Source organism: Pavona decussata, unplaced genomic scaffold, assembly GCF_977016875.1.
Source record: "Pavona decussata unplaced genomic scaffold, jaPavDecu1.1 SCAFFOLD_241, whole genome shotgun sequence".
NCBI classification, from domain to species: domain Eukaryota; kingdom Metazoa; phylum Cnidaria; class Anthozoa; order Scleractinia; family Agariciidae; genus Pavona; species Pavona decussata.
Genome location: NW_028145646.1, coordinates 114,833 through 127,878, shown reverse-complemented (window position 1 = coordinate 127,878; position 13,046 = coordinate 114,833). Strand labels below are relative to the sequence as shown.

At 39.4% G+C, this 13,046-nt stretch overlaps 1 long non-coding RNA gene across 1 annotated transcript; it reads left to right on the top strand.

Moving 5' to 3' along the window:
* Positions 1-4,962: 4,962 nt before the first annotated feature.
* On the top strand, positions 4,963-9,765 carry LOC146457519 (uncharacterized). Its single transcript, XR_014858453.1, has 3 exons — positions 4,963-5,122; positions 7,957-8,020; positions 9,371-9,765. It is a non-coding gene; the product is annotated as an uncharacterized LOC146457519 (long non-coding RNA).
* Positions 9,766-13,046: the final 3,281 nt, after the last annotated feature.

Genomic DNA, 13,046 nt, shown 5'->3' with positions numbered 1-13,046 from the left:
CGGGATGCCCTGAGGGCAGCTCGTGTCTAAAATTGGGCTGGGTATCTTTTTCTTCGTCGTCGTCGTATTTTTTTCTTCATGGTAACATCAAATCTGCACATTAGTTACACGGGATGCCCGCGGGGCAGACCATATCAAGTTTTCGGTCATGTATCTTTTTTTTTCTTCGTCGTAGCTTCAAATCTGCACATTAATTACGCGGAGGAAACAGAGCAGATGTCACAGTACAGTGATTACTAATGCGTGACGCTGCAGACTTTGTCGAACTGATGCCTAAGTACTACTGGTAATCGACTAATCGATATAGCATAAAAAGATTGAAGTTTGATTGTCAATTTTTACTAAAACTTTTCATTTAGGAAAGCTTTGTTTTTGTTTGTAACTGGTTTGCCAGATTGCTATAAAGTGGGAACCCAACTACTAATACAGGGAAAGCATTTTAAGAAGAACACTTCGTGCTTTATACGGACGCTTTGATCCTTACGTTTTCACCTTTAATTTGGAGACAGAGACCGTTTTTACATTGATTATTTTTTCAATAGAAAACTTGAGTCAGATCCCCTTTTCCGTATCTGTCCATGTTGCCCAGCGCCCAGCGGGGTCATGACCTTATCAGAAATTAATTTCCGGGATGATTTCCAGTAACACAACGATAAAATATCACGCAGACTTTCTGAATAAAACTATTGAATTATTTCAATTGCGAAGGGACGATAGTTTTAAAAATCTGCGAAGCATACAATGGAAGTAAAGAAGGCCACATTAAGCATGCCCCATTAGGGGCATCTTGTTTATGAGTGATGTTAATTCTGAAAACCCACAAAGTAAGGAGAATCAGCTTTTGAAGTGGGATAGGAGGTTTTCCACCCTGTTTGGGATGTTGTGATGAGGCAGGTGCCAGAGCGAGCAATCCTCAAGAACGATTATCCCTAAGAACCTCATTTTCAATTTTTGTCTAAAAAAAATAGATTTCGATCACTCTTCCATCAACTTCTCTTGGCAAGTAGGTAACAAATATGAAATACTAACAGAGAAATTTAATTTTCATAAAATTTTGTGATTCGAACTTTTCGCACCCCAGGCTGTGCTCGAAACCCACTTGCAAAATCGTGAATTTTGCAAAACTTGCAGCTGTTAGCTGTGGAGAATACAGATCATTCAAAACCTCCAAATTCGCTAGTTATACACTATGACTCTTCACGTTTACAATGTCTTAAATTGCAATCTTAAGCTTTAATTACTGTAATGAGTCTGAGTGCACAAAGTTTATATACTACTGCTGCTGCATTAGTGAGCTTAGAAAAGTTCAGCAGTCACTTCGCTCAGTTACGTTTCCAGTAACGATTGCTCGCTGTGACACCTACTTTTCGTCGTTACCATTTTCGTCGTTTCTTTCAAACTGTGTATCACTAGTAAAATGTGTATGCTCCGACTCTTTTTCAAGTTTACTGGGGAATTTTTCTGTTCAATAAGATCAGTTATACCTTAGTTGAGTAAAATTTACAGAAAATTAAACGAAAGCTCACTGGTCTATATGAAAGCTGTCTAGGCATGCTTTAGTCCTATCCCTCACTCGTCGCCAGTCATCTTTCATTATTAACGAGAGAAGGTCAAGGGAGATGCACGCAGGGGAAGATGGGAAGGAGGAAGAAGGGGAGAGCTCTCACACTTCCTCCTTCCCGTCGTCCCCTTCGTTGCGTTGCCGTCCTAGTCTCCTCTCGATCGCACGAATTAATAAGAGACGACTTAGGACGAGTCAGGGCCTATCCCAAAACTATGTCTTACTGCTCTTACTCCACCAATGGGAGCCGGTATAATTTTGTGAATTCGTAGTATAGCCATAGAAGTGAAAAAAAAAAATTAAATACCGTCGGTTGCATCAAAGCGTGTAGACGGGAGGCAAAAACATGTTCTAGTTGGGTGCAAACATCACATGTTTTAGCGCCAAACATTCGAAGTTTGCCTTGATTTGCTTTTGCCAGTTAACAAAATATTTTTTGCAAGCATTTTTAGATGTTAAGAATACTTTCTAGAGGCAAGTGTGCTGTTTCTAAATGAGAAATATACCTGCAAGTTGAGAAAAATAAAATAAACTTACGAGTGGAACGCGCTGATCTTGCGCGACAGTTTGCTAACGGCTGTCATACTTCAAATGTTTGGCGACAAAACACGTCATGTCTGGCACCCTATTAGAACTAAACATGTTTTTTTGTCTTGTGTCCACGCTAAGATGCAACCGACGGTATATAACTTTGTTTATTAAAACCTAGATCATTGTATAACGCAATTCCAGAGTTTTGATTGGCTTAGCGGCCATGGTATATGAGCCATTATACCATGCCCGAGAAGTAGCGACCATAAATTGTTTTCTGGTTGCTTCTGAAAAGGAAATCAACAAGGTCTACCAATATTACTTGATTGTTTTTAATATAACAATTATTCGACTCGCGCTTGTTTCTTGGGCTTCCCAAAGGGAGACCAAGTTGAACATTGCCCTTGGTTTTTTTTTTTCCCTAATTCAGTCACAAATCGCCGTCTGGGCCTTAAAACGCATGCGCAGGTGATCTTGTCGATTGTGCTCGTCGCTACATGGGTTTGCATGGGTCGGACATTTGTTTAGTCGCCGATTTTCGCGTTTTCCGAAGGAAAACAAAACTTTTCGAAGTGGTACGTCGAAAGAGGAACTACTAAGGAATAGTCAACAGTTTCGATAGCGGAAATCCGAGAAATAACGACGAAGAAAATGTGCTTCGAGTACAAATTGTTGTTTTATCTAGGAGACGAGTTAGGGGAGCGCGGACATCTCAAATCCTTATTCAGGCCACGGACTTTCTACGAAACATTTGAGTACTTTTCGGAATTCAACGGCTGAAAAATTACAGGTTTGATCGTGAATTTGTACTGAAATACTATTCTAATTGGCCGATTCTTCATATTCTGAACAGTTTTTGCGAAAATTTAAAAAACGTGCCATGCACGGGTTGATAAATTCGCTTCCAATTGGACTGGTAGTTCCTTCAAACCGCGTTCGCGTCTCTCGTCTTGCATTTAGAATTATAAGCGTTTCTTTCTTAGGCGTAAACAAAGACTTTTCTGAATAAATTTTTCCTTAAGGAAAGCATCCTGTCTGTTCTCCTTTCTATTTTAATTGACAAAACGTGACAACTGCGTAATCTTGCGTAAACAAACGCATGTACTCGAGACGGATCAAATTTCGCCTATGTGACGCGAGGACATCGAAGGACAAATTTCATCGATTTTAATGGGTTAAAGATACGGTCAAAAAGAAATTCCCACGAAACACCAATTTCAATCAGAATTCCCTTTTTTCAAAAAACAAAAACTTTTACGAGGGGGGATTTAGCCAACACAAGATATCCCTGCCCCTTTTACTAAATCCTGTTGGCCAGGTAGATGCACACGAATCAATAAAACAGATAAAATAGGTTGAAAGTTCGGATTTTACTGTCAGAACCTTTATTAGATTCTAAAATTTATTACTTAGTCGGTCAGTGTAACACGCAGACTACAGACCGGGTGTGAAAAACGGACAGAGGGTACAATTTAGACCAGGAATATACATTTCTTTTAAATATACTTGCTTGTACTATGCTGTAAAACAATCGACAAATGACAACTGAGATTTTATCATGTCAACTTTCTGGCGTTTACAGCTGGATATACCAGGAAAGAAGCCCAAGTTCACGCACATATGCGTCTTGTTGGATATGAGATGATTATAGCCAACTCGGAGCAACGCACCTCGTTGGCTATCTATCATCTCATATCCAACTGGCGCTCATGAAATAATTGTTAAATATATTTGAACTGTGGATGAATGAATTAATAATTGAGAGACCATCGCAGTTATGTACGTAACTAGCCAAACTGAACCTACTAGCCAAGAAACACTAGGTACAAACGACTATATCAAGTGATCACTTGTCGGTACATGTAGTATATACTAAGGAGCACCATCTAACACTTGCATAATATTACTAATTATCCATGCTTGTTACATTTCGTAAATTCTTCTTCTATCAGCCCGTCCTTAAATGAGACATCACACATGCACAATCCTCTCGTCGACGAGGACATTTCTTGCACAGAAAAAATGGTTGCAGACTTAAGGAGAGGATACGATAAAGCCAAATCTATTACCCGACTTGTTTCATGCCGTGAGTTTGTAAACAAACTTAAATAAAGGGTATTTTCTAGTACCTCTAGATTGCAATAAGCCTCGGTGCACGGGCGAACGTTTTTCATTGGGGGCTGTAGTTGATTTTCCCGAACGGAAATTGGTGTCCGCTGGGGGGTGTTGGAATGAAGGGACTCCCATTGCCGGTTTTCAATGCCAAGCCATAAAAAATAGAATCGAAGCAATTCACTGGACGATGTCAAGAGTTTGACGTTTTGCAGAAGGTTAATAAAGAAACATCTTGCCCAAGTCTCAAGTGCGGAGACGCTATAGTTGTTTTTAGACCTCGATGACCTTATATGAAACTAGAGAGTTCATGTGAAATAGACTTTGTCTTGCGCGAATATATCTTCGCCCCCTGCCCGTTCCTATATTTCAATTAATATATTATGACTGCTCTTGTGAACGTTTTTTTTTTATACCTACGGGAATCTCATACACATTTTCTAACCATTGTTCTGTTAAGTCTTCTAATGTAAACTATTCATGTATGCACCCCGTTTAAATTTTAAGGTTTTAATCTTCGTTTTTCCCGTCTGGTCAAGTAGCTTCAGGCAAGAAACTTAAGCCCTCGCTCGTCACGCTCTGTGATTGGTTGTTAAAACTCACGCTACTTTCTCAACCAATAAGATGTAAAACCAAAACCAATCCTGCCTTGCTTACACGTGTTTTTCCGCGCTTGCCGTCGGTTACATGTACTTGCTTTGAATTCTGATTGGTTCATTGCGCTATTTGCACCTGTTGTGATTGGCAAGAGCAATTACTTTGGTTTTGGTTTTATGATAAAACATCTAGTCTGCTGACAAACTTTCTTTCTAACCCTTGCTCGTCGAGAGTGCGGATCAAGATCCTACGAGTCCTTGAAACATCGTCCCTTACCATATCCACCTTGTCAGTTTGCGTAAAATGGCTGCAGCAAGCGAGGTAGGTCATTGATTTTACAGCCTTAGAGTCTCGCAAAAAAATGGAAGAGGAGACTTTCGTTCACCTCTCGCTATTTCACTATTTATTTATTCCATATTGCTTGCGATTGCTATTTCAATTGAGGCTTATGCAAACGGTAGATTTCCTTGCTCGCATATCTCAACTTTAAAATGAAACGGTTAACGAAACTCGACGACTCACAAAAACATCTACAATAGCAACAAATGGAGCTGAAGAACAACTCACAGTTTGCGCGGGATCGAAGCCCGGTACAACTACGGCACATGGGATCTAACGGATCTAACTAACTTGAACTCGACGACAGCAGAGAAAAGTCAAAAAAGGCTTTGCGGACCAGCATAAGTTTATTCTGACTCTGAGTAGCCAGAATCGTTGTAAGCCAACAAGTTATGTAACTGTTACGTAAGCCGTTTCCGAATTAACTGCTAATAGACTTAGGGGTGGGTTTTTTTTTGGGAGTATCCGAAAACGGATTTGTGATCTCAGATCATTCGGATCTTGCCGCGCCAAAGGAACCGACGAATCCTCTGGACAAGGATTCGTCGGTTTCTTTGTTGCGTCATGATCCGAATGATCCGAGACCACAAATCCGTTTTCAGATTCTCCCAAACAGACGCACCCTTACTGAAGTTATTCGGTATGTTTGTATAACATTTCTTTACGTAAAAGTACAAAGTGCCATACAGCACGTGCTCAACATCTGCGTACGAGATTATGCACCAACCATGACTGGACTCATTCCGACAGCACGTGAAATATTCATGACAAGAGTTTTTTCCTTTGCGATCTTAATAATTTATACAATACATTCTGTTTCTCCCTGAACTTAGTTATGACGCGTGTTATCGAACCCTTTTGAGACAAATTAAGAACTTATCATCAGTCAGTTTTTGCAGCTTTAAGTGCAAATAGGTGTTTCACGGTTTTCGACGCCATATTGACGAGTAGGCAAACAGGCTTGAAATAACAATGTTTGTATGGAAATCCGATGTCAAATAATTCTCATAGAACATCACTTCTGAAAAATTCATGAATTGGAAACTTTTGGCGCTAGGAAAAGGATTTTACGTAAAAAAATTGGAGGGATGTAGCTGTGTCAGAAAGCGTCCAGTCGTGTTTTGAACTTTCGATACATTTGTCTGTAAAGCGAACCAGCCGTGAACTGCTACTAAAAATAACCTGGGAAAAAAATATAGGGAAATGTATTAAAAGTTCAAAACACGACTGGACGCTTTCTGGCACAGCTACATCCCTGCAATTTTTTTCTTAAACTCCTTTTCCAATTGCTAAAAGATTTCAATTCATGAATTTTTCAGAAACGATGTTTTATGAAAATTATTTGACATCGGATTTCCATACAAACACTGTTATTTCAAGCCTGTTTGCCTACTCGTCAAAATGGCGTCGAAAACCGTGATAAGGCTTATTGCTGAATACACCGTGGTCTTCTTTTATAAGAACCTTTTCAATAATAACGATGAGGCTTATATTATACTAGGAACACTACCCAGGCTGAGAGTCAGTAAAGAACATTTTCATGTTGAGCAAATGTTTTTAAAATGAACAGTATAAATATGGATGAAATAATTCATGTAAAACTTAAGTCTATACAGTCCAATTAACCCAAATGATAGGTGCCAGGTCTTGGTCACGGCCGCATAGCGCATACATTTATTGGCCGTTTTTATGCTAGAGACGTTAAAGTCTTCTCGAGACGACTTTAACGTCTAGTATAAAAACAATAAATAAGAAAGACGCATTTAACGTCTGACGACTTTAACGTCTCAGACGTTAAATGCGTCTAGACGACTTTAATATTGAAATACTAACTAATTAAGATTAGTTTCAAAGTTCAAGTCTTATTCTTACTCTATCGGAAACCAAAGTCTCGAAATTACAAAAGTTGCCGTCCGGTCACATCCCAAAAAGGATCATGATTTATAGCTGAGAAATACAATCCTTCGAACCCGCTTGTAAAACGGCGACAATCAAGATGTAATTCTGTCATCCGCCAATATCCTGATAATGTTTGAACAGCGGAATCGACTCACAAACGTCAGAAATTTGGCTTTTGAATTTATTCGTGGCGAGCCCGGCCCAAGTTTAAATGTAATTATTGTTATTTATAAAAGTTATTTATAAAAGTAAAGAAATGAAAAATTGTCAAATACATGTGAAATGTTATGAATCCTTTTGCGACAGAGGGCTGCTAACATCTTGAATTTGCGAACGGAAATTTGCGCGTGATGCTCAAGGAGTTTGCCTATAAATTCTGAAGGTCTCTGAAGAGTCTCTTGGCCGAGACGAAACGCCGCATCAGACTAGCCACTGCACAAACATTTCACAAGTATTTGACAATTGGTATTTAATATTAACGATCTTTATACAGAGAACTCACATTACGGAAGCTGGTATTCAGTGGGGTCGAGTAAAATTTAATTTAAGATTTACAGTATAAGTAAACTCCCCTTGAAGGGAACTATATCAATAATCTATGACACTCATACACGAGGAAATGTTGACTCTGATGGTCGTTGTATTGTAAGACAAAGCAAACGCTAACTCATGTAGTATCTTGGCGAAGACTTAGTAGGTAGATGGTTAAGTATTCTTTTTACAATGTAGGAATTTCAAACTATTGGAAAAGGCAATGTACAAAGTCCAGCTGTGCACATATACAGGACCAGGCTTGATTACACTAACTGAAAGTTTCCTGGGTCATAATTGCGTTTTAAAAGATATTTCTCGCCAACGGTTAATGTTGCTAAAAACCTTCCTAACAATTATTTTTCTTTGCTGGCCTTGTGCTCTAGAAAGGAAACAGACCCCAACTGGAGGAATTCGAAGAAAATCCAAACTGTAAGACTGATGGAAAAGGTAAAAACTCCAGCATCTGAGGTTAATTTCATGGCGGAATTGTTTGTTGTCGATCACTTTTGTAATAAGGCAGGAACCCCAGCGAGCAATCCTTAATTCCAGGAACTCAACAGATCGTTTTATGTCTTTCTCTCTCCGCCCAAAAACCAAACTCATAAATGCTACTCTTATCAAAAACGGTTTTTTACGCCGAATGATAGAAACGAATGGCAAGCACATGGCTTGCCATTTCACGTGATCTGCGAAAAACCTAGGAGAGGGGTGGACATAATGGCCATTAACACCTCCTCCAGACCCAGTCCCTCTGACTATCCAATAAACTTTGGTCAAAGAGAGAAGACATAAAAATTCTATTTGCGTGCAAATATTTTATTTGACATACGAAAGGGACTGCTGAAAGTCCCACGCTGTGTTGTGGCACAACACATTCCATATAATTTTCAATTGGTGCGCGTTTCTTCCAGTCTGACTTTGTGCTATTAACGCCAAGACACTATCATCGCTGTATCATCAAATACTTTATCAAGAAGGAGAAAGTACCTTATTTCTCTCGAGATTACAAATTCTTTTCCATTCGACCCTAAAGTCAAGTGAATGTTGGATCTAAAAACTGTTTGGGGATTTGCCGAAAGGAACACACCCTCCGCATCCGTTTTATTCGCTTGATGAGCTATTATGTGAGGATACTCAGTGGAGAATTTAATAGATGAAACAAACAGCGGCGATGGCGTCCTGACGTTAATCGCACTGCCAAGTAAGAGGAAGAAACGTGTAAGAATTGAAAATTACGTTGAGTGTGTATTGCTACTGCAGTCGTGAGCTTAGAAAAGTTCCGTAGTCACCTCGATCAGTTACGTTTCCAGAAGGATTGCTTGCTTTGGCACCTAGGTTACAACATCGCCCAAAACACGTGACAACCCCCTATAACACTTTGAAAACAGTTCCCCTTAAATTTGTGGTTTTTCGTCCTCATCGAAGAAGAGGAAGTGGTTGTGGTATACGTGAGCTGTAAGAACAGAAGAAAAGCTGGAATTGTTCCTCTCGAAAATGTCCGCCGCCGCTCATTGAAATGGGCATCAGTTTTAAGAGAATGTGAAACTACTGACAGAGTTTGTATAAAAGTTCAAACGGGCTTTTGTCAAGGCAGTCATAAGTAGAGCCAGTTTGTTTAGTAGAGTATCCGTTAAGAGACCTTAGGTAAGCCTCCCCGCCAGTTGAGATTTTTAAGAGGTTTATGTTCGCTTTGCATGTTTAAAATGTATGTTTGATTACAGTGCCCACAAGCATCTAGCTTTAAATTTAACCATGTATATATAACCTTGCTTTACACTACGTTTTTATTTTTTTCAGATCCACTGTTAAGTGCACCCAAAGTCACAGAAATTTTACCTGCTGCTTTCTTAATGCTGGAAAAGATAGAATTGTTGGAGCACCGTTCCCGCACCAAGACCCTGATGGGGGGTTTCTAGGACGGTTAACCTGACTTGCATCGTTTTGAAACTCGCCAACTGATAAATGTTAGTTTCTTAATGATATTGAGGCAGTTTTGCTAGTCTGAATATGACAAAATATCAAGTAAGCTTTTTTTTTTATTTCAAATTATTTCAATTTTGTAAACCTAGTCTTTTAGATATATTTCATTTTGCCATATCAGGTTTTTATCGAAACAAGTTTGTCTGTGTCAAGGTGATTAATGTTTTGTTAAGCGATATTTTATACGCCAAATAAATCAATGTTTCATACAAGCTCTTTTCTTTTTTTGGCAATAAAGAGATGGGATTTTGACCAAAAGGTGCATGAGAACCGAAAAATCATGATCGGAGAACGAGGATCAGTGATCTTATTGGCTTTTCCATTAAAACTGTATTCTACGCCATTTTAAACTTTGGATTTGATGGATCATTGATCTGAAAATGGATCATCTCTAAGGAAAGCTACGGATCAGAAATTTCTGATCAGGTTCACCCCCAAACAACGCACCCTAAATGCAGATTTTCGTATTTGCTTTTTTCTGTTTTAAGCTAAGTCATGCGCACGAACGTTGCAGACAAATATCCGTATTTTAACAACTGATAGTATGACCGCGTACATTGCTAAAACATACACTGAATAACAAGGTTTAAGCGTACTGCAGTGCTCATGCGTGTTATCCATAGCTAATTACACGGGATGCCCTGAGCGCAGCCCGTGTCTAAAATCTTTTTCTTCGTCGTCGTATTTTTTTTCTTCATGGTAACATCAAATCTGCACATTAATTACTCGGGATGCCCGCAGGGCAGACTGTATCAAGTTTTCGGTCGGGTTTCTTTTTTTTTTCTTCGTCGTAGCTTCCGAATCTGCACATTAATTACGCGAGATGCCGTGAGGGCATACCGTGTCTAAAAATGGGCTCGGTACGGTATCTCTATTTTCATACACCGTATTCACAAAAGAAAAGAAAGGAAAAGACTGGCACTACGCATCAAACGAGGCGTTTTAGGATAAACAAAAAACTTTCCAGCGAATGCAAGCTTCTATAGAGGGTCGATAAGTGCTGAGTTTTTAAAAATTGAGTTTTTCTGATCACTTAGTCCGAACGAGTTCAAGTTCTAGTGTTTATTATTTATTGGTTGGCTTCTTGTAGCAATCTCAAATGCAAACTAGACACTTACAGGAAAAATGTCTACAGAAAATATGAAACGTTGTTCGAAAGATCTTCACTCTATCAGGAGCCACAAAGGTTTATTCAATGTATTTTTTGGAAAGGGAATTAAAACAGGTTTCGAAGGAAAGAAAATGAATCTACAAACGGACGCAGTTCCAAAGAGGGTTGCGTGGTGATTACTACTCGGAAGTTCCGATCACAAAAGCTACAAAAACCGACTCCTACTATTGTGAACAGCTCTAATGCATAAAAAACAAAAACAAAAGGAGGTGGAGGGAAGCTACTGAAAGAAAAGTTTAACTAAGGAAGCAATATGTAAGCCAAGACTTGAATATTTCGGTACATTCTAGGCACTTTTCCCCCGAAATAAAAAAGAAATAATGCATTGCAAGATTGGCCAAGACTCATGCAAGTCATTGAAAATGTGGCAGTTACCAAAGTCAAGAGGAACTACTGGAAGTAAGGTATCAATTTTAAGAAAACGATCCTGCAAGGAAATTCAGCAATGTCACTCTCAAATGCGTTATATTGTAACTGCATTACAAGGAATGGCAAGTTTAGGAACCCAGTGTAAAGCAAAATACGATAATCTAATTCTGACAAATTACCTAATTTAGTATGCAAATCTTTAATGCCGAAAAAGTATTTCTATATACCGAACAAGATAATGCCGTAATTGGTGAATATAATAATTCCCGATTTGATTTCAACCGAAATGCCGGTTAAAAGCCACAATGCTGTGTTCTCTAGTCCCTGTTTCACGGAATACAATTTTCTCATTCAGGCAAGAAATGTTCCTTCTGAACTTGTTCCATTATTAAACAGTTGGATTTTGATGACTTGATTGATTTAACAAATTATGAATTTTGAGGGAACTGCATTCTCTGCTTGTTGTCTACAGTACCGCTACAATATAAATGAATCGACACAGACAAGTCTTGGTTCACAGGCCCGTTGCTTCTTTTTAAATCATTCGTCCAGCCGTTTCTCTCCACATCCTTCACGTCTTTTCGTTGTTGTCTTCGTCTTTTTTTTTTTTCTTGGTATTATAGCGGACAAATAGTTGTAGTCTCGCTTGCGCTCGGAACGTCCGATACGAAGTTGATCACGCAACTCTCGTTAGAAATGCATCCTTTTGTATGTTAATTTTGTTTGCTTCAAGACCTATCTTACCTTCGGATTCCGAAAAACATACCAAACAAACTTCTGTAGTATCTCTATCCATCTGCGCTCGAAAGTTGAATCCTTCGGAAACAAAAACTCTCACCGATTTGTTTCTGTGATTGTCTATTTTGCATGTGGGATTGCTACAAGAAACGAACCAAGAAACCGCTAGACCTCTCTCGTTCGGAATAAAACCAGCGATCTGAAAAACTTGCTGTGTAAGAGCTTATCAGCGTGAGCTTGTACTCGAGGGCAAATTATTTTTTGTTTATCCCAAAACGCCTCGTTTTGATAACTAGTGCCAGTTTTTTCCCGCGCATCCGCCTTTTGTTAAATGGTAGCTTCAATTCTGTACATTAATTTATTCATTTATCTCTGCCCTCTCCTAGTAGGGATGTATTGTTTTGATTGTCTCAAACAAAAGCGGCCCAATGAAAATCCATCATTGGCGTATATCACGAGGGAGGGGATCCCCTCATCCCTACCTGTGTGACGTCAAATCATCATTTGATTTATTCATTAAACCTGGATTAAATTCTGCTCTCCCCTAGGGGGGGGCGTTTTTGTCGACTATTGGGCATGTGGCGGCCATACTGTTTACATGCTTTAGACTCAACTATGCCGTTTCCAAAAAGAAAATTAACCCTTTTGAAGCGGCAAATCGAAAGAAAAACTTCTAAGAAGCACTCGACAGTTGAAACGGTGGAAATTGGAGAGTTTCTGGCGAAGGAATCATGCTTTGTTTGAGAGCTGTAGAACCACAATGCGAGGAGGAAAGATTATTGATAAGCTAAAACCCCGGGGGGGGGGGGGGGGACTCCCATATGGAACAGACGGGGATGCTCGTCGGAAATTTTGAATTTAACCCCTAAAGGAGACCATCTGGGCGTGGCTCAAGCTTTTTGTGACCCCTAAAGGAGACCAATCTGGGCGTGGCTTAAGCAGATTTTGACCCCTAATGCGGTAAACAAAACAAGTTAAAAAGAAAATTTGACTTCTGTTTCTCTTCGCGTAATTCTGTGTTTCTTCGAGCATCCCCGTCTGTTTCATATGGGAGTCCCCCCCCCTCCCCCCCCGGGGCTAAAACGCTATCACTTTATCGAATTGGTGCTTAAACGCTACTGGAAATCCACTTCACAAAAAGATTAAAAAGGTTTGATTGTCAATGTTTACTAAAAGTTTTCATTTAGGAAAGCTTTTTGCCTGTTTTTCTTCCTG